At 37.0% G+C, this 22934-nt stretch overlaps 1 long non-coding RNA gene across 1 annotated transcript in view; it reads right to left on the bottom strand.

Moving 5' to 3' along the window:
* The window catches only part of LOC145682749 (uncharacterized), a 1030881-nt gene that overhangs the window by 526839 nt on the left and 481108 nt on the right, over positions 1-22934 (bottom strand). The gene's annotated exons all lie outside the window — the stretch shown is intronic.

The raw sequence follows: 22934 nt of genomic DNA, 5'->3' as shown, positions 1-22934 counted from the left end.
TCTCACAAATGTAGATAACTTGTCTAATTTTCACTCTTTTTCAGGGCCTTTCTCCCTGTCTTCCACACCTTTAGTTCTCTTTATTATGGTGTCCCCTGTGAGCTGCTTTCCTGCTTCCTTTATTAGCTTTTTATGTCTCACTGATTGATCCGAAGACCTGTTGGCGTGGTTTTCTCCTCCACATACTTCCTTATAAACAGTATGTGCTATCTCTTGGATATTTATTTCCTCAATCTGACCTTCCACTTATATATTCTCCTTCTCAGCATCAGAGGTACGTCAAATTCAGACTTGCATCCAAGATTATCTGTGGGGGGATTAAACAACCACTACTCCAAATCCTGGCTCCACACCAACTTGGAGTAGGCATTCAACATGGTGCTGAATCGGCAGCACATACAGCACGTATCTATTACTCATACCATCACCTAAAAACCCAAAGCTTTCTTAAAAATAGATTTTAGGAACGCATTCAATGAAATAGACAGGTATACAATGTTATCTATCGTCAAAGAAAGTTTTCCTTCGATATACCCCTATGTACACCAAATCTATGGTGAAGCCAGCAAGCTAGAATTTATATTATGGCAAAGATATTATCTTATTAGAAAGAGGTGTTCAACAAGGTGATCCTTTAGTTCCAGCATTATTTGCCGTAATATTGCAGCCTATAGTCAATAATATCAAGACAGACTTAAATATCTGGTACCTCGATGATGGTGCAATAGCTGTTGATCCGGCTGTTGTATTAAATACATTTTAAATGATCAACACACAGGCAGCTACAATTGGCCTGCAACTAAATTTCAAGAAATGTGAAATCAGCTTTCTTGAAACTACAAATGAACAAAAGCGCACACTGTTTTCGTCAAACAACCAAGTAGCTTCAGGTATCCGATTCATGTCGCCACAAACGCTTTCCTCCTTGGAGCTCCTCCCTCAGCTGAAACAATGAAAACTCTATTAACTGAGAAGATTGGCCAGTTACACATGTATTTCTCACATCTATCACCAATATCTTTTCATTCTGCCTTTTACTTACTAAGAACATCATTTTCCATCACAAGATTATTATATTTCCTGCGATGTTCACCTTCATGGAAAGAAGAGGATTTATTAGAAAGATATGACAACAGTATAAAATCTGGTTTGGAGTCTATCCTAAATTGTGTCCTTGAGGATAGCACATGGCTTCATTGATTTCTCCCAGTTAATGTTGGTGGATTATTTATTAGAAGAGCCTTAGATTTGGTTATTCCCGCCTTCTTGGCATCATTCTACGGCTCTCAATGTCTAATAAAATCACTTCTACAGAACAACAATCTTCACTGGGATTCAGAATTTCAAGATTACTCGTCCACATGGTCGTTGTTGGTGGGCTCCGATTTATCCGACTTCAGTTTCAGGGCTAAACAATCAACATGGGAAGAACCTATCATACAATCAAATTTTTCATTTTTACTACAGTCTTCCGACAACCCAGAAAACAAGGCCAGACTGATCGCTGCATCGTCCATTGAGGCAGGTGATTGGCCCAAATGTTTGCCATCACGTTCTCTAGGCCTTCTCCTGAATGATGAAACTTTTAGAATAGGAATTTGTTAAGACTGTGAGTAGATATTTGCGAACCTACAAAAAAAGCACAGTTAGACATCCTCGACAGTCGAACTGCAATACATCATTGTGAGAACAGATGAAAAAAATACAAACGGGATATCCTTAATTCCTTGTCAGAAAGGTAAAGTCTTAATTTGGGACTTCACATGCACAGACACTGTTGCACCTTCTAACCTTCCGTTCTCTTCAATTCAACAGATCGGAAAGAGATAGAGAAAGGAAGAAAAAACAACAACCTTATGGAAAAATTACAATTCTTACCAGCTGCAATTGAATCCGGTGGCTCGTAGGAAAGGGAAGATGTAAACGTCATAAAGAAAGTAAGAAAACGCATCACACAGTTATCCGGTAATGAAAGAGCAACCACCTTCCTAATCCTAAGAGTAAGCATGGTGGGGCAGAGAGGTGATGTAGCTTCAACACTAGGAACCATACCTCCAGGTAAAGCATTGGAGGAGAATTTCTTACTTTAAAAACAAGAGTAATGTGTCCATATTTTTGTATTATAATTATTTTTTATTGTTATTCGTTACTGTTTCAACTGTAACAATGTAATTTTAATTTGCAACTGATGTATTTGGATGAATGAAATGAAGAACAGAGTCTTTTTTTGTAAAAAGGAACTGTAGAACAGACAAATATAATGCTCAATATGCCGAAACAGTTGGCCAAGTATAGCATATATCTCCAAGTGCGAAAGAAATCCCAGAGCAAGATTTTCAGAACGACAAGGACTTTATGGAAATCACAGTACACACACAGTATCCAGTCCATGCCATTGGAGACCTCAGAACAAACGAAAGAATGTTGTGGTCTCTTAAAATAGAATCTCTAATAAAAAATATCCTACGCTTCAGAAGCTGAGAAGAGTTCAGATTTAGGTATGGAAAACTAGTGTAGAAGTCGAAAAAATAAAGAAACTCTTAACTGGATTTGCCAAAATAAAAAAAATAAATATTTTTTTCTTGCAGTGGCAAATTAATATAAGCCAAACTTTGCCAATTACTCTTTCGCTTCCCTTCATCTTGAGGTACCGATTGATTTCGATTGCTACATAGTTTAAAAGTTAGGAAAAAGAAGTCGTGTGGAGGGGGGAAATATTTTCACTCTGGTACGGAATTAGGGAGACTCTACTATATTAAAGCTACTATAATATTTACTCTTATCCATTCCTTCATCTCCATAAAAGTGATGAACTAAACTGAGTGCGGTAATATAGGAGAAAAAAATCTCCAAGCAACTAAGTACTATCGCGAATATAAGGCTGGAAGCGAATATTTATTCTGCATTAATTGTGGAAAAGGAAAGATGAATGTTATGCACTTATGTAAAGAAAGAAAGGAAAACTGAAGACAAAAACTACCAGAGATGAAGTTAGCTTAGGTGTTCGAAATCAAAACGTTTCAAATGAGCTAAGTGAAGCATGTTTTTCTGTATTGAGAAAAATAGAAACCGTCCTGATGATTTTCATACAAACTGAAACAGATACAAAATACAGGAGAAAGAAAGGACATAATAAATATTACCATTTAGACACCGGATCCGTTTCAGGAGGTAAGACATGTCCTTAAAATTAAAAGTTTTTTGATATCAAACTGAGAATAGAAATGTTACTAACTGTTTTTGTATATGTTCTCAACAGTCAGAACAGGAGAAAATTTCACGACTGTTTCTTTGAAGAAATACCACGTTATTCTTTACAGTCGTAATTTACCTTACGAACCGCATTTGGTTGACACCTTTAATATATTTTGTTCATATTTTGATAGTTGAACGATACTAATATGTACAGTGCACTAGATAATAAATATACTGAAATTCAAAGTTTTTCTTTATTTTTTCTATTATGCAGCTTGGAGTTATAAACAAATATACGTAGCAACAAAGCGTCATATGTATGTTTTATAGCACTCCAATTTAAAGATATACAAATATGATTTTTCTACGATACAAATCCACAACTATACAAATTTGTACGATTGCAGATAAGTATCTGGGATTGAAGAGGTTAACGTGAAAATATCGAAATACTGCTAAACATGAACATATTAAGGCAATAAAATTATCGAAGAATCGTAATAATGTGATACTGGAAAGTACCGAAACGTTGAAATAACGAAATAATTAATACATCGATTTTAAAAGTTTTTGATACTTAAAAATATCTATGAATCCACATATCGAAATATCGCACAGCTGTAGGTGGGACATGTCAACATGGATTTTCTCTAAACCACTTTGAACTTCGAGGATGTGATTTCCCCGTAAATTTTGTAGGGTTTCATCACTTTGAAAGTCACTTGAATGTTGTTACTGACGACAACACAATTACCACTTTCACCGCGCTCACACCATAGAGCTGAGATTTAATAATATGTCCTCTATCGAAATTAGACTTAACGTATTTTACTTTATAACCGTTTGCTCGATACAAGCACACTGCTATTCTACTGAGACTCACAGAATACGTAATTAGCCCTATCGTCCCCAGCAACAATCGCAAGCTGCGGTCGCTGCCTGTAACTTGCCAACCCAGATATCTTAAGTCTTATAATTCCATATTTGAATTAATTGAACAAATCCGTATAGGGCCAATTGGTAAGCTACATTTGTGAGCTTTTTATTTGTTAAAGGTTAAAATAAATATTTAGAATATTATTATCTTTAACCTAATAAGTTGTTTGACAAAAGAAGGAAATAAAATAATGTAAAAGTTGGAACATCATATGTAATTATGTATGAATCTGTGGTTTGCAAATATACTTATAAGGCTTCAAACTGAAACCGTTATAGCATACCTCTAAGCATATATTTAGTTTTAAGTCTTGTTCAAATGAATAAACTTTCCTTTCAGACACTGGTCGCAAACGTTTTTACCTGGTGCAACAGAAATTCGAACTACGTGTGCAGTTAGAAACAATAATTGTATCCCGATACGATCATGTGCTGTGTATATGTTTTTGGCTAGCCTCCGTTCCATGCATATATCACAAACATTGTTTGTGTTCCCATCGTTCCTTGAAGTATGAGTTTTGAACATATGCATACACGTTCCTCCAATTGCCACCAAAACACCTCCTCTGATATCAACACACCCTCTCCTTTACTTATGTCTTGTGACAAGCACACTACTGGGAGTCGACACGACTGCGCAAATGAAAGTTCCAAGGCTATATCTGTACCAACACAGGAGAAGCTGGATCCGACTACGAGCATAGCAGACATTTCAAGATTACGCAAGACAGGCTGTGTCACAGCAGCAAAAAATTACGAAAGAAATATTCGAACTTCCAAGTGGAAATGTTATGACCACATGCAGAAATGGAGAAGCGGCGAATAGATAACATACAAAGCCCATATGTTTTCCTCGTTCTCTCTTCTACGAAAAAAACAGTAAGACAGATATTAATGCACACACACACAGAGACAGATACATTTACCTATACGCGTATTTGCGTACTTGTTGGCTCCTAGTTGGGATACCGACTTGATGGAACGAAATGTGCTTAAACAAAAACTAGAAGTGATACAAAAACGAGAGTGAGATCAAATTGTATTCATTCATACTTGCGGAGGGAAAATACTTATGTCGCTATTTATTGCAGTTTTTTGGGAACACGTGTGGTACCGTACTATATGTAATGAATTCTGGTGCGAACATCACCTGCAAGATATAAATGGTACTGGTACCAATAACATATCTGGATGATCTAATGTCAAACACACACACACACTATTAAAATTATCTACAGTGTTACAATATTTCAGTTATCTACAGTGTAGAATAATAGCACAAAGTAGATAAGTACTCGCAGTTTTGGAGAAATAAGTCAGAAGAATTTAAAGGTATATAAAAAGAAACTACAGAATTGTTTATATCTAAATTACCAGATTTCCGTGAAGTTAACTTCTTACACTAATTCTTAAATCTGGCAACCGCGTTAAGCCAGGAGACTGTCAGTTTGGTGTCCACTTCGCTTTGTCGGATTAGAAGTGGGTATTTAAAACACGTTTTACTGCGAAAGAAACAATTCGTTCCCAAACGGGCGAAGGCAGTTTGAAGTTTGCTTTGATGAGAAGTGGTCGCTACATTTTTTCATAAACGCTCAGAAGGATATATCCAGCTTTTTGATTAACCCGAGAAAGGTAAACTACGTAAATTTTACGTGTACGAGTTGAAAACACTGATGTAACGTAGCAGGAACTGTGTGTAGAAATACAAACCTCTAGATATGCTATCCCGGGTTAGTTGGCTTGAAGTTCCGACGTTAATTACTTCTGTAGGGATTATTCTCTCTATGCCAAACGATTGAGTGTAGAACCTTATACGTAAATTTGGCGTATGCTTATCTTTTAACGTAAAATCTTGCACGTTAGTTTAGCGTGTGTTTACCTTTACCGTTAGTTTTCTTGCAAGCATTTGTACGTATGTTTACGATCAATGGGCCACTGCATTCGTAAAGAATGAATTATTGCTACAAAAATGGACAAGAGTGGTACAATAAATAGCGAGGAACTATTTTAGGGATATTCGAGGAGATCTCAGACTCAGAAATGGAGGAAGATAACGTTGAATTTGATGTGAGATCAGAAGAAGCAAATGACCCCGACAAAGGTCCAGATTACTGTCACGGTGGAAATTATATTGAACAACATTTTGTGTCAGCAATTTGAACTGTTGAATGTGAAATCACAAATTCAACTAAATGAGCCGAAAGTTTTCAAATGCAGTAAAAAGAAAAATAGCAGTCTCGCCACTCATTCAAGAGACGAATCTGGATAAAATTTGACAGAGAGGGCAGTATATTTTAGAAATGAGAAGTCAAATGAACTTCCATTTGACGAATGGCATGTCAAAGTTAGTGGTGTTACTGAATTTCTAGGAAAGAATGGTTTCCCCTGGAAGACAAATCCAATGACAGATTCAAGTGGGAAGATCCCAAGAAGGAACACTGCCGTAATTGCAATAAACATAAGATCAAAACGTGTTATAACTGTGTGATTTACGAACCAATCTGACATGTAATTTGAATGAACTATTCAATATGAATTCAATATTTTATAGTAACAAAAATAATGAGTGATATATCTAGACTTTCTCAGAGGTTTCTTCTTAAGTGTTAATAACGATTATTTAGCTCTTCTTCTATGTACTTCTACAAGATTTAAGATAATAGCAGCACCGTAACTTAGATTTTTTTCTGGGCTGGAAGCATAAATATGCGTATTTGGGCCTCCTAGAAAAAGTTGCTTTTCTAATTCTTGGGCCCCCTCTCTTTCCATTTTCTCTTACTCTTTATAGGACCCCAAAGACTGTGGGCGCTCCCACACGGCAAGGTCTGCGGGGCCGTTACTTACGCCCCTGGGCCAGTCCCATACACGACAAATTAATTAAGGGGACAATATTGACTAATCTCAAAGCCTTACGAATAAATATTATTTCTTGAGCCCCTAATAGTAATTTTTTTCTGATATGGGCCCACGACTCGTTTACGTTTTATTTACCTTTTGTATAGTGTTTTGTGTATGTAATGTAGCGAACCTGTTTCGTGCTTCATTTATAATTTCATCTTCGTTTCGTATATGGAGTAAGAATTTTTTTCTTAAAATGGGACCCCTCGAACGGCGAGGAGCTTCCCTAGGTTGCAGATGTCCCCCATGCTCCCACAAATTACGACCCTGGATAATAGTTGTGCTGTAATACTATCTAAACAATAAAACTTCAGTTTTGGAACCTTGAGCAAAGCAACAATAATAGTTTCTATATGAATCGTATATTTATAGATCATTATTTAGTGTGTACGTAAATATTACGTACGTTTACCTTTAATGGGTTGATAGTGAAATTTGCCTTTCTAGGGTTAACTCTCCCGCCATTCAAACAGTTTCTTTACTTTGTGCATGATGATGACGTAGAAACATTCTCACGACATTGAGACTCTTTTTATATCAGATTCGTCGATAGAAAGGAAAAGCAAAAGATCTGAATTGTTTCGAAAGAAAAATGTAAATATAGAAACATAAATAGGATATGCTGAGGATTATAACGCGTAGGATTTTTTTTTTAATTTTCTTGCTAAGTACTAAGACGTTCAATATGGGACACTGGGATTGCTTCTCGGATATGCTCTTGATCAGGCTCTTGTACTGACCATATGAATTTAAATGTATTCCACATTTGTCACTTTAAGTGACAACTTAATTACACTGAAACATGAACACTCGGTACAAAAATTGCACATTAGAAAATGACTGTGAACTTTGTTTTCACAGTTTGTATGTAAATTCTAGAATTAGAAGACATTCTTGTAATAATGCAGGCATAGCACTATATAAGACAATTCTTGTGGCCATCATTATTACACTACTGAACGAGTCTCTAACAAGGAAACTTCCGAAAGTGTAAGAAACTGATTTGAATGAAACGTAGCAGATTTGTACAACATGAAAAAAAAATGGACATTTGTTTTTCTTAAATTTCGGCCATGGAACGGTTTTAAAGTCCCTCGGTAAACCTTTGAAAAGAGGGGAAGATTTTGAAGCATAGACAGAAAACAATGATTTAAAATAGAAGTAAACATAATCCGAGGGAGGCTTTAGGACAGCTGATACAGAATTTGACGTCAAAATTTTAAATATCAAAATGGTGGATCCAATATGGTGATTACAATTACAAAAGTCTTCTGGTTTGAAATGGTCTGCAATTAGCCAAGAACAATCATAGTTGGCATTCGTTATTGCGAGAAGGTTGCAAACCGATTTGAAACCTCTTTCCTTACTTATTTTAGCGGCATGTTTGATTAAAGTGACTTTCTGACTCTCTCACTATTCGGGGTGCTTATTTAAAGTGAGTCGCCTCGCTTCTCACTACTAGGGATGCTTCTTGAAAGTGAAACCCGCGGCTCCTACTATTCGGAGTGCTTAGTGAATGTGACTCATATCGCCTCTCACTAATCGGGTGCTTATTTAAGTGATTTATATTATATTTGAACCCCGAGTTGAATATCAAAAGAGTATCTCAAAACAGAATCCTTTCCTCCAGTATAAATTGGATTTAGCATTTTGATGTATTTTCTAGACATTGGAAAAAATTTCTTGGGACATTTTTTGACGTTGTCCTTCTCTATAACATAAATTAACAACTCCGTGATGAAGATCCAATCATTGATTCTTAAAACGGTTTTATTCTCCCACATTTGCAAATATATAGGTATGTAGGATACGAAAGCGGTTATTTGTAATGAAAACCTCATACGTTTGACAATTTCGTAACATTTAATTTCAAAAGTTATGCATCTTATGAAACTCGAAATATTCACAAGGGAGAAGACTTACTATAAACAAGGACCCCGAATAGTGAGAGGTATAAAGATTTATTTTTTCAAGTATCTCGTTGAAATAAGTAGAGAAAGGTGTTTCAAATCGTTCTGTATCTAGTGATGGGTAAATTCCCGGGAATATTCCCGGGAATATTCCCAAAATGGGAATTTATCCGGGAATTTATGTTCAATCAGAAAGAAAATTACATTCTATTACTATATTATGATTTCAAAGTTGAATTAATTTTTATATCACAGCATATTATTACTGTTGTCCAGAGATGATTCTATAAAATCTATATTCTGAACGGTACTATGTTATTCTATTAACACTTTATTATATTTAGAGAGTACGCATAAATGTATATTTATTTACAATATGTTCTTTCAAGTAAATATGTGTGAAAAATTATATAGTAACAGTTTAAATTTATATGTAAGTGGATTTGCTCAGCTAGACTCTATTACTGATATTATAAACACATTAAATTTATAAATGTTATAAACCAATTAGATTGGGTAAATGCTACAAGATACATGTCTCACCAATTTATCACCATTTGCCCATCCATATTTATGTTCAAAAAATTTGCAAGATACTTACTTATCTTTATATTTAAGCACGTAACATTGCCATACACGGCCTTTCATTCTACCTATTTCTCGAAATCCCATATATTAATTTACATGTAAATGAAGTTCGACTACCTCTTCAGAAATTCGAGTCAGAGAGAGGAGACAGATCGACGTCTATTACTAATGGTGTTTCAGAGTTTATTAATAGTACTTCATCTCTATTTCTACATAATTCTAAATTACTTTACAAAATTGTTCCTTTTCATCATTTCTAAATTAGTACTTTGCTAATTTTGGATGTTATTTAGCATTAGGGGCAAGCTTTTGCACCTACTTTTTTTGCTATATTATATTCCGATGCGGTTGTTTTATGGTTTCACACATTAAATTACGCTACCACATTAAATTCAGACAGCATTGCAGAGCGAGCGTTAGCGAATGAAGGCGGTTATAACCCCGCACAACACGTTGTTTTCTATCTTCGTTAACAACAATTCACTTTCTTTTCTCACATAAATCACTTCCACTTGCCTTTCCATTCTGTATAAATCCCCGAATACCTTAAAAAATATGTTCGGTACTTTCTTGACTACTTGAACATCACTATCAACACATGTCTTCCGTAAATCATCCTAGTTTTTGCTAGTTTTGGCCTCCAATACTAAACAATTACCCTACATTTTAGTGATAAATGGAAATGGAACAAAAAAATCACATTCTTAGTTATATAAAGTACCGTCAAATAATTTAATTTTTTTAACCTCCAAATTCTTTTAAATCTAGAAGTAAATCATAATATATTAAAATAAAGTAATTAGTCATATGATTCTTATAATTTGGAAGATAAAGTAATGAAATGGAAATAAATTCCTTCCTACCGGGAATATTCCCACTGCCCATCACTATCTGTATCCTCCTCGCAGTAACGTCTACCAACTATAATTGTTCTATGGTAACTGCAGACAATTTCAAACCAGAAAACCTTTTGTAATTTTAATCACCATATTGGGTCCACCATTTTGCGTTTTCTAATTTTGACGTCAGATTATAAATCAGCTGTCTTGAAACTACCCACCTGGCAGTAGGTTTTTTTTTTCATTAAATAATTGTTTTCTGTCTAAGCTTCAAGATCAAATCTAACGTTTAAAGTTTGGTTGTACTCTTAAACCGGAACCAATGCCAAAATATAAAAAATACGTGTCGATTATTTTTCGAATTTTTTCGATTTTCTGTGAATGAAGTCTAGAAAGTTTCATTCTAATCGATTTTAACACGCCTTTTAGCACTGAATCATTTGACATGAACTTCCGCCTTACACCTTCAGTTCCCACACGGAATGTTGTTGATTCAGTTGAGCGCCCGTTTCAGCACCGAGGACATATGAGACGTGAACCTGCTGACTAACGTGTCCAATTAGGGTTGCCATCCTTCCGGCGTTGGCCGAGCATGTCCGACATTATGTGATTTTTCTATGTCAAGAGTAGTCTGACATTTAATCATATTTCTATTTGGTCAATATTTTGCTTGAAACATTAGTATGTTTCTCAATTGTGTTAGATAAGTGTCCATTGTTGTTTAGTCAACTCATTATTAAGATTCATTCTCAGAAATGTGTCGAAGCGGAAACTTTAAATTTGATCTCATGTAACTCGGGAACTAAAAGCCTGCACATCATATTTATTTCACGTGAATACAAATTTGTCAAGATTTACAATCATGCCAAGTTTGATCAAGTAAGTTTGGTTGAATTTGTAATTTTTAACTAACTATAATATTTCAGAAAATAATCAATTAAAGACGAAACTATAAATGACGAAAGTTATGTAAGTAATTGTATAAACATAGGCGTATAGCATATAGCCTAGTCCTAATAACCCATTATGTATTCCTTATCTCATATGAGTATTTAATCTAGAATTAAAATTTAACTCTTGTTGAATAGTATTTATTGGCATTTTTCTGAAGTAAAATACCATTGAAATTTCCAGTGAAATTTATCAAATTTATTTTCCGATTTTAGCAGTACGGTAATTCAGTGAGTAAAGAATGTTTTCTCTAATCAATACTTAGTGTAAAAACGCTAATTAATACAGTCAGTTACGGGATCGGTCATTGTACTAAAATGTTCGTAGTTTTACTCATGAATTATTAAGAATTTTACAAATATTTGTTACAACATAATGCATTACTTCGGTCAAAAAATGCTGACTGGGGCAACTACAAGAATCAATGCAGATTTAAAAACAAATGCAGATTCAGCATCATCCACAAAATTATAAGGTAAAATGTTTTCAAATTTACATGTAAAAAAGTCCAACTTTTTAACAAAAAGTCAGCTATTTATTGAAAGAATGTCCATTGTTTAACAATTTCGTTCTAATAATCTTACAAAATCGTAGAAGAAAAAATGAAATGAGAACAAATATTGACCAGTTGGTACGTGTAATTATATCCTAAAGTAAAATCAAAACATGAAATGCAGATTCCCACTACCGCATCCAAAAAAAAAAAAAACTAAGTAGACAATGTTTTAGGGAATCGGTTACGAACTTTTTCAACGTACCATTATCGGGATAGCAGCTTAAGGAATGAACACGAAACACATACACTAACACGAAGACCGGATTAAAGGAGAGAGTTAAGGAGGCTATAGTCTCGGGCCTACAGATGAATAGGGTCCTCCAATATGATCAAAATCTCAACTGGGTTTCTGAAAAGAACATGAACCCAGATAGCACAGAAAATTTTTTTAAAATGTTTAAAAATTTGCAAAGGCAAACTAAAAAGTTTGCAAAAAACTTGCCTTTTCAAATGAGAAAATTTGCCGAAAGTTCAATGCAAATAACGAAGTTGACGCTGGCTGAGTTTGCAGCAAAGTTGCCTCAGAAAATGAAAACATCTGCCAATACAAACGAAATGTTTGCGACTGCACAACAAGAAAGTTTGCCAGGACTTTGCTGCAAATATTTTGTGCAAATTTTCTTTGACAAAATTTCTGAAAATGAGCTGATAAATTTGATGAAAATATTAAAAGGTTTGCAGCAACATTGCAGAAAGTGTTTTCACGATCGCAAGATCATGTTTGCTGCAAATGTATCAGGTAATGTTTGCTGCAAATTTATAAAGTGAAACCTAACTTTATGAAACATCAAATTTTTTATTATGTGGATTCGTCTTTTCTTAGTGGCAAGCATTAAACATCTTTAGCTACTTGCCAAAGATAAGAAACTTACGAACGATAAACGCACAGATCAAGGATATCGCAATTTATCTACTTACTCAACGATCAAATCCCTGTACTTACTCTCACACACATTCACAAAATAACGTCAGGCTGCCTGGGTCAATAAAAACATGTGATAAGAAACCAGTGAGTTCATTCTGGAGTCCTCTGATGTATTGGCTTTTCTCGATTTTCACTTCCGGCTTGTTTTGTCACAGTTGATGTAGCGAAGTGAATTCTGGGTACGATGCACACGCACTCGGATATATTATCACATATTTGCTTTCAGCAAATTTTCAAAACAAGTTTTTTAAAGAAATGCAAACTGTTTGCGACGGCAAACTTTCAACGCCATGTTTTCAAAAAAGATGTAAGTTAATTGCAGCGGTGAATTTATTTTTACAAATCTGTGAAAATTTGCAGATCATATTGAAAGCTTGTAATATATATTAAGAAATTTTGCCTTCGGAAACTTTCAGATTGTTTGCTCCACTAAACGAAGCAAAAATTTGCCGCAAGTATTCGTGCTATCTGGGAATGTATAATCATCATCATAAAATAAAATATAACCAGAAATATTAAACTTATTCCATTAATTTTCCTTCTGTAATTTGAGAGAAATTTGTTTAGTGAAGTCAGCAGAGGCCACATATTTTTTTCTAGCCCCGGTCCTCCACATATGTTAATACCGCCGTGACTAACACCTTACGTACTACGGAAAAGCATTAGAAAATTTGAATATCTTAAACCAGACACTTAATGAGTTATCTTGAAATAAGAAACTGAAGAAACATTATATTAAAAAATGATTCTTCTTATCTGGTAAATTTTAAAATTCTTTGCACATAGCTCGAGTGCGTGAAAATCCGAATAGTGGAGAGATTTAAATTGATTTCACTATGTATTCTCATAGCTGTGTGGAACCTGGGTACTCATTGCGGTCCAGAGTCCATCAACATACCATGCATTGGCTTCAACATGATGTCCAACCTTCAAGAAATATAAGAGAATGCAATCAGCTGGCAAGATTATGGCAAAAAAATTCTGGGAGGAGGTATAGAAAGGGCAAACTGTTCATTGATTATCTGCAGGGTCCAAAGACAATTACAAGTGACTATTAGTCATGTATGTTCCAAAAGTAAGGCAGGCAATCAAGGGGAAACTCAGACGCATGCTACACATGAAAGTGCTGCTCCTGCATTATAATGTTTCTACTCACAAAAGCCACCTTACCTTCAGCGCTATTGCCGATGTTGGGTATGAAATACTTGAGCACCCTACCCACTCTAAAGATCGTGCCCCAGGTGACTTTCACCTGTTTTGGAAGATTAAGTAGCACCTGCGAGGAACAAAGTTTGCCAACGATGAACATGTTATGCAGGTTGTCGAAGAATGGCTTCGAGCTTAGCCTCAAGGATTTTTCTAAAAACTGGTACAGTGGTTCTCAAACGTTCCAGAAACGTCTACTTCCTGTTCATTCGGAAAGTGGGATAGGTCTTCACGGAGCACTTGGTAGCGCATGCCCAATAAAATTACAGTTCCAATTTAGTGGAAATAACAACCATACACACAAACATTACAATTCCGATGCCGACTACTGTTCCAGTTCCGGTTTCGATAACCCACAGTAGCAGCACGAGTATGACATTAACGGCGGTGTATTTGCTTTTTTTGTGACTATGGTGTATAGTGAAGTTCTTACTTTACAGTTTATATCGGGTACGCCCTTTTGTAACAATTTAACCAATTTGGATGAAACTCAGTGTATAGGGGTTTTCGAACATGCTGATTACAAGTATCATATATATTTTTTACCTAGGTCTTACAGTTATGTGGGATGCTCACTTTCTATCACAATTGTAACCGTTTTGGATGAAACTCGGTATATATGACTTTTCCAACATGCTGATTACAAATATCGTACATAATTTTACTTCAGCGAAGTAGTTTATGTGAGATACGCCCATTTTCTGACAATTTCTGCCGATATCTATGAAACTTGGTGTACAGGGATTTTTCGAACATGCTGATTCCGACATTTATTTTTCAAGTTCTTATAGATTATGTGAGATAAGATATATCTATGGCAATTTTAATATCTATGGCAAGAGTTCTATAAAGCTCGGCATAGATGGGTCTTTGAACATGCTGGTTTGAATATCGTATTTATTTTTACCTAGGTCTTGTAGTTTATGTTGGATACGCACTTTTGATGATACTTTTAGGCGATTGTAATGAAACTGATCATATAGAGACATTCGTGCATGTTGTTTACGAATATCATATTTATTTTTACGTATGTCTTATAGCTTATTTGGGTTGCGTCCGTTTGGAGATAATTTTAAACAATTTCGATAATATTCGGCTTTTAGTGGGTTTCGTGCATGCTGTGTACGAAAAGCATTAATGTTTTTACCTAGGTATAGGATGCGCTCTTTAAATGACAACTTAAACGATTGGAATGAAACTCGGCATATAGAGTATTTCGGACATGCTGATTACGAATACCATATTATTTTACGTAGGTCTTACGGTTTATGTGGGATACACCCTTTTTATGACAATTTTAAACGATTTGGATGGAACACCGTATGTAGGTGTTTTCGGACATGTTAAATACGAATTTATCTAGGTCTTAGAGTAAACCTGCAGTTTCTCAGTGGTTCGCTCTCACTTCGAATATGTTTTACAGCTTATCCAGCATTTTGGTGGGACATAGAATTTAAAGATTGCATTTCGGCTCTCTGTCACACACACACTCACATGGTTTACAGAGCAATTGGTGACGAATGCGCACTTTCAGTTTAGTAGAAATTACACGACTGTGCACAAAAAATGTAGTTCCAACTCCCAGTTACGATTCCAGTTGAACACAGTAGCATCAGCCGCTTGACAACACGCAGAAACTTATGGTATATTTCGCAACCCTACAGAGGTATATAATGAACATATATTCCAACTGCAAATATAAGCTGTGACAGCATGCAGAAATGTATGCTGTGACAGCATGCTAAGGGCGTTTATCGTCCTTGTTATTTTTCAAAGGGGACTATAGTCCTACATAAGACACTGGCCACGCAAGGAGCATTAGAATATTAATTCTGTGACATTTGTGAAAACTCTGACGCTCACTGGCATTTCGGGAACAAAATTTTGAATTTTTATAAAGATCCATCATTTAATGCTTCGCCCCCTGTGCCCCCTAAGGCGCTGCGTTACCAAAATAGCACTCCAAATTTCAGAAACGCATATTCCTTTTCTACAATGACGCCAAGTTCCTCAATAAAAATTAAAAAATACATTCTTCTCGTATGTCCCTACTAAGGGTATTTATTGTGATTTTCTTATTTTTGAAAGGGGGCTGTAGCCCCATTATCAGTCACTTTTACATGTAAGGAGCATTAAAGCGTTAATTCTTTGACTTTCGTGCACTGAGAAATATAAGTGGTAACCTAGTGGCGGTTAATGGACAATTTAGCTGCTAGAGCCAGTTAATAATTTGTAACAACCATTCTAAGACAAAAAAGGTTAATTTTACGAGGTCGCCGGTAATCAATCAAGAAAGGTTACTAGAAAATGTGTAGAAAGAATCCAGTATTTGGTTGCTATTAACCTATAAAATAATTTAGAAGACGGTAACCAATTGAAGAAGGTTAATTTAATTTAAAACACTGTGTTGTTATCAACCGATTTTCACACAAGGCAAATTTAACCCTCCGAAACTTGTTTACTGGTAACACTGCATTACTAGAAGTACAGAAAGCAAGGTCGCCATTTGCAATTTTAAGAACGAAATGTTTTAAGAATTATGAATACATCCGAAGGAATAGGAAAACAGTTATTAAAATATGGATTCTACATAAATTAATAGAGAAATGTGAAGGAAAGTTTATTTACGGAGGTTTATGCATATTCTGAGATTTAAATGAATAAAATGTTATGTAACATGTTTCAAGTACAAATATCCACACTAGATGGTAGCACTACTAGTTATGTAATTGTCGTCAAATAATTCACACACTCGTAACAATAATTTTGTAATGTGTTCAGGAAACGTAGTGCGTTTTACGTTGCTTTACGGTACAAATACCATAATGCTTTTACGTCTTTGCTTATAGGGAAGAGTATCACACAAACAAACTCTCACTGTTAGTTGTTAAATACTTGTGATATTGGTGGCTTATAAGGGTAGGGCGTTCATACCTTAGCAAGAAACCTAGCCTCTCTTGTGTCTGTTATTGTGTCAGCGAGGACCAGGTATTGTAATACGTACTTGTGAGCACTACAGAAATACTACACTTAGGGGATTGACGAAAGTTCTCGCTTTCGAAGGGTTCCTTGATTTTTGAACTTCATCTAATCATCTTTTCATCTTCTTTCATCTCTGTTTGGGCTTCGGCCCTAGTATTTTTCATCTTTATGGCGGACTCAGGCAATGCTCCCGGACAGTCGAATCTGGTTCAGACATCTCCATTAAATATCGGGCCAAATGGTCGGCAAAAAACGCAACCGCGTATTGTTACTGGCACTACGCGTGTAGTACAAGCTACCACCAGTGTTCCAACATCTTATGCAACCTGTGTAGCTAACGGACAAAGAATTCGTTCGAGATCTCTTTCTGATGGCGAGCAAACATTAGATCCAAAGAAACAACGTCTCACACCCATCGCAGATCCTACTGCTGTTAATAATCCTAGCACTAATATGGTTGGGACATCCACTTCCGCTGAAAATCAAATCATGTTTAATCAAGAAACCATTTATAACTTCTTGTTAACTGATTATGATCCGAAATACGACACAGTGCGCGCTGTCTTTCAGCAACTTGTAAAATACGTTCCTCGTCCAGAAATAAGAGAAATCATCAAGACTCGTCGGGGCATAATCCTGAAATCGACCAATCCAAATTTCGCCACTCACGTCCGCAACAAAGCTACTTTCGAAATTTTTGGATTGAAAGCAAAACTATCTACTTTAAGCTCGAGCGGACGAAAGACACCACCACCACCACGACGTCCTCCAATGTTATCCGTGGTCATTCGTGGCGTAGAACCCGACTTCACCGATGAGGAAATCTACTCGGAATTACACCAAGAAGGACTACCTGTCAAGCGGTGTATACGTATCAAGAACAACCAGGGTCCAACATACTTAGTTCGCATTCTTACTGATCAACTTCTTCTTCACGGTGCATATATATACCGGCGTCGTTACAAAGTGGAACCATCTCGCACACCAGCACCTCTGCCGGTTAGATGCGAGAAATGCCAACAATACAATTCCCATCCGACATCTGAGTGTCCGAATACCATCAAATGTGGCTCTTGTTCACTGGAACATCCGACAAAAAGCTGCCCTAATCTTAAGGAACCACCACATTGTGACCGATGTTCTGAAAGACACCCTACTTATAGCTACAAGTGCAAAGCTAAACCTAAACCCGATCCAGCTAAGCCAGAACTTGTTGTACCGATACGTTCTGTTGACACTCTAACACCACCAGCAAATTCGCTACGCCACCCAATAACTGTTGAAGATCTATTACGCTTTCTTACAATTTCTTTACAAAATATTCATCCTTTTGATCGCAACCACATCCTGAATCAGATCATGTATGCAGCCAAATTACTGTTTAACTTACAACTTCATGCTACTTATTCCGGACCTACAGTTCACTTTCAAATTCAACCAATCGAAGTCTATGTTTAATATGGGTGCTTCTACATACACTTGTATACCACGTATCATTATGGCTTATAATTTACTTTTTCTCAACATTCGATCAGTCTTAACCCATCACGTGCTCTTCACACACCTTCTCCAAGAAGAAAACATAGCAGCCTTTGCACTTAACGAAACTTATCTCGCACCACATCTTTCCTGTCATTTTCCGAAATATCATCTTCTCCGACATGATGCTCCATCTGGTCCAAGAGTCTACGGAGGTACAGCTATAGGTGTTAGCCAACGCCTTCCTTATCGAGCAGTTACTGTTCCACTCCAGCTCACACACCATCTTCCTGAGCATAATGTCACGACTATTTATTTTCGAGGCCGTACTGTCACCTTCGCCACCATATATTTTCGTCCAGGCAAAGCAATCAACTATGACTTCTTTCGATATATCGATTCTACCTTTAGGCATTACATTATCATGGCGGACCTAAACATTCATAGCCGGTCACAGCGAGATAAAACTAATTTTCTTGAGTTTCTTCACACTGAAACAGTTGCCGAGTTCCATGTTTTACCGAAGCCTACACGTCCCGTCAGCAATACTACTCCTGATGTTGTCATCACATCAACATTTCTCTCGCAGAGTATACATATCGATGTGCTCGATTCTATAGGTAGTGATCATGTACCTATCAAACTTGCACTTCACTGCTCTCCTCGCTCACAACCTAAGCTACCTCCTCAGAAAGTATTCTGTTACAAACGAGCTAATTGGGAGCAATATCGCTCTGATTTGGACAATGCTATTAATACACTACTCATGCCTACTACACAATGTGATCTTGATCACACAATCGCCGCTCTTACGGAATCTATTCAAGATGCAGCATACCGTTCAATTCCAACAGCAGAAGTACAATTGCATACACCAAAATTGCCTCCGCACTATTTACCTTTCATATCCGCTTCTCGTCGAGCACATCGTGAGTATCTCGCTACGGGTAATCTTGAAGCGCTTCGACTTCATTGCCAATACCTTAGAATTACGCACAATTATATTGTAGCCTATCAGAAACGCCATTGGATTCAAACTTGCAACACACTTGCAAGTGAATCACACCCCAGTAAATATTGGCGCAACTTCCATCAACTCACCGGGACAGTATCTCGCACACCATACCCCATTGTTCACAATAATCAGGCAGTGATCACTGATGTGGATAAAGCGAATACGTTTGCTTCATATTTTCAAGATATTTTTACACCTCTCCCTGGTTGGCATACACCGCAGCGCCTACAAAATTCAATAAACCGACGTACAGATCCAACATCTGCTTCTCTGCGCCCATCTATCAGCCACTCTTTAGAACCCAATAATCAACTTACCAATCCGATCCAACCCGATGATATTCGCCAAACATTGCTCCGTAAACGAAACACTGCACCAGGCTTTGATTCTATTACCTATGTTCTAATCAGGCAAGCATCACCTGCTTTTCTACTTTTTCTTAGCGCCATATCTACTTTCATCCTGCGAACTGGATTTTTTCCATTCGAATGGAAATACTCAAAAGTTCTTCTATTTCCCAAACCTAACAAACCTCCAACTGACGTACAGTCCTATCGCCCTATTCATCTCACCAGTTGCCTTTGCAAAATATTAGAACGCATTCTAGTCCGCCGCATGCACGCTCATCTTACAACTCATAATCTACTTCCTATTCATCAAGCCGGTTTTCGACCACATTTTAGTTCGATGGATCAGTTATTACGACTATCTACGGCTGTTTATAATCAATACAACACAGGTTTTCCTTCTTGTCTGGTAGCCTTTGATCTAGAAAAAGCTTTCGACAAAGTTTGGCAACCTGGTTTACTATACAAACTCCATAACTATTTTCTACCATCCTCGTATATCAGATTCATCCATTCATTTTTACAAGGGCGACTAGCATATATCTCTATTAACGGACCACTTTCTCATCCGATCTTCATCCAATCTGGCGTTCCTCAAGGCTCGTCACTGTCTCCTTTATTATACCTATTGTATGTTGCCGACCTTGTTGTTCCAAACAACATCAACATATTTCAGTTTGCTGACGACACCGCCTTTTTCACGACAGCCCGCACAGTGCAATCCATCAGTAAAACTATGCAAACGGCAATTGATGCATTCGTTGACTGTTGTAGTGTATGGCGATTAAGTACTAATTCTACCAAAACTCAGGCTATTGTTTTCCTACCACGTGGGCGCCGTTCACGAATATACAGGAATCCAAGTCGATTAAACCTCCAAGTAGATCATACACCTGTCGTGGCGTCAAATACGCTTACTTATCTTGGTGTCATATTTGACTCCAAACTTACTTGGACCCCACACCTCACCAAGATCATACGCCAAGCGCAAAATCGGCTCAACCTCCTCAAGCGCCTAGTTGGTACAACCTGGGGTTTAAAACCGTTAACAGTACTTCATACTTATAAAGCATTTATGCGCAGTACATTAACATATGGTCACACGGCCTGGACATCTGCACCGCCAAAATTCTATCAGAAGTTGGCTATCCTATAGCGCCATGGTCTACGCCTCGCACATCGCATCAGCTTACCGCATCCGACACGGTTACTTTACGAGCTGATTGACTTTCCACCTTTATTGCACCATCTCGAACAGCTTCGTACTCGGTACGTTTGCAAGCGAATTGAACAACAACATCCCATGTTACTTGATATCCTACGGTACGATCGGGATCACGACGCACCCCCAACTTACGTTGATACTCCCCTACAGCACTTCATGACTCTTTATCATTTGCAACTGGATGATGCTGTAGTGGATCCTGAAATATTTCACATCTACGAACCACGTGAGCTTTCATCATTCATATATCCATCATACGCACCGTAACTACCTATTAACATGGGCTTCCTCTGTCTTCATCAGTTCCTGAATCGCCCCAGGAACAGAAGATAACTTGCATTCGTCAGTACTAACAAATACCTTGTGATGTGGCGTTAAGAGCACTGCATTTCATCTTCATCTCTATCTCTCCATACTGCCTCCTGTACTATATTCATTCCAGTTTTGCATTCGTCTTACCTCAGCACTACATGGTAATAAATGTATTATTTTCTACAATATTACTGTATCATGCTTATATCATGCTTGTACTTCATTAGATGTTATTGTCACCCTTCCATCACCTCTCTGTGTGTATATGTATTTAATAAATAAATAAATCTTATATACTTGTGCAACTCTTAGACCATCCACATTAAACTGCAAACTACCTTTTCTATAAAGCACTTACCCGAAGAAAGGGCAAAACCCTTTAGCGGGACGACGGACAAAAAAAATTGTGAAAGAAGTACGGTAATTTATAAACCACTTTTCTTCATTTTTTGGAGAAGCAAATTGTGTGTTGATACACCTCTTTTGCTTCTTTACTATTTTATTTAAGATAGAATAGTGATTGTGTACAGATAACGGTAAGTAGCACTCGTGTTGCTATTTCAAGCCTAATGTTGCCAGAACTACCGGTATAATCTTGATATTGACATCAGGCCCGTATCCACGGGAGCTAGGGTGGGCCGAGTCCCCTAAGAGTTTCACGGTAGATTTGTAAATGAACTATAATACGTTGATGAAGTATAATATGGTTGGGTCTCCCCCACTACATTTTGAGATGGCTACCGGCCTGATTGGCATATTTATTAAATCTAACAATTTTTGTTTCCGTAATGTTCATTTCCATGCTTTGGAACATAAATAGCCGATTGATCCAAGGAGAATTAATATGAAAGTTTCTTAGGCTAAAATTCAGAAATGAATTTAAACAAGGCAATGCAATGAAAAGAAAATAGCTCAGAAGTCTTCATTCGAACCAGAAGTACGAACGTAGGGCGTTATCGCATCTTTTAGGTCGATAGGGATAGCAATATCAATATCGACTATAACAGCTGTGACGTACCAAACGTCAGAACGGCTGCTTTTTGTAAACCTGTCCACGATCCTGGGACTTGCTCGTCACATATTCGCTGAGCAACAGCTATCAGACTTATCTCAGCCAAGGGTAGCTCGTTGCGACACGTTTAGACTGGGGCATTTCCTCACCTAGACCACTATCAAAATGGGTGGTCTTTAACCTACTACCTGATACCTGTATTTGTAGTATCATCTTTGTGTTCACTTGCTATGTCTTCTCCAGGACACTCTCACACCGATTCCGGCTCTTCCGTTAGACGGAAGGAACGCCGTGGTAAACATCAAGCTAGTCCTGAACGCTCACGCTCGCCTCGTTCTACAGAGGATCCTCAGTCAAAATCACCACGAGCTAAACGTCCTTATACTCTTAGTGAATCATCATCATCTACTACTACTTCAGGTCATTTCGACATGGACAAAGACTTTCCATCTTTACCTCGTTCACAGGATCCGCCTATCATCAGCAATCATCAGTCTCCAGTAATATCATCGTTTCTACTCACCAATTACAACCCAAAATATCAGGATCTAAAGCAAC

The sequence above is a fragment of the Thermobia domestica genome, chromosome 4 (genome assembly GCF_964235325.1).
Source record: "Thermobia domestica chromosome 4, izTheDome1.hap1.1, whole genome shotgun sequence".
Lineage (NCBI taxonomy): Eukaryota > Metazoa > Arthropoda > Insecta > Zygentoma > Lepismatidae > Thermobia > Thermobia domestica.
Note: the sequence above shows the minus strand (reverse complement) of the source record. Positions and strands in the feature narration are given on the sequence as shown.